Source organism: Octodon degus, unplaced genomic scaffold (assembly GCF_000260255.1).
Source record: "Octodon degus isolate 3935 unplaced genomic scaffold, OctDeg1.0 scaffold00171, whole genome shotgun sequence".
Lineage (NCBI taxonomy): Eukaryota > Metazoa > Chordata > Mammalia > Rodentia > Octodontidae > Octodon > Octodon degus.
Genome location: NW_004524747.1, coordinates 3,660,943 through 3,661,467, shown reverse-complemented (window position 1 = coordinate 3,661,467; position 525 = coordinate 3,660,943).

Below are 525 nucleotides of genomic sequence, written 5' to 3'. Positions count from 1 at the left end.
CCACCACTTTCTGTGGTATTTCTTGCACCATCTTTCCACGTGTCCGGTGTAATAACAGTACCAAGTTTCTTTTCACATTTTTCGCACACCATCCTCGTGCCTACTAGCCCCTCAGCTGCAGAAGGTCCGGCAGCTCGAAAACATCAACACTTGTGAGAAGTTTTTAAACTTATATATTTGGTACAGAGTCTCACAATGCAGCTCAGACTCATAGTGATCCTCCTGTTTTCAGCCTCCCCTATCTTCTGGGATTTCAGGTGCAGGGGCCACCACTCCTGGAAGACTCAGTGCCCCTGGGGCTGCCCCCCAGGCATGTGGTGCCAGGGATCTAACCCAGGTCCCTGGGATCTAACCCTGGTCACTGTGCTTACCTAAGCAGGTGTTACCTGCTATCTTACCTGCCCTATATTGTGAGAATTTAAGCTTGTGGAAAGTTGCTTCAGTTAGGGTAGGCATCTAAATGTAAAATGTTAACATACTAGATGCTGTTTTTAAGAAACAATAAAAAGTCATTTGTCCTGTCCA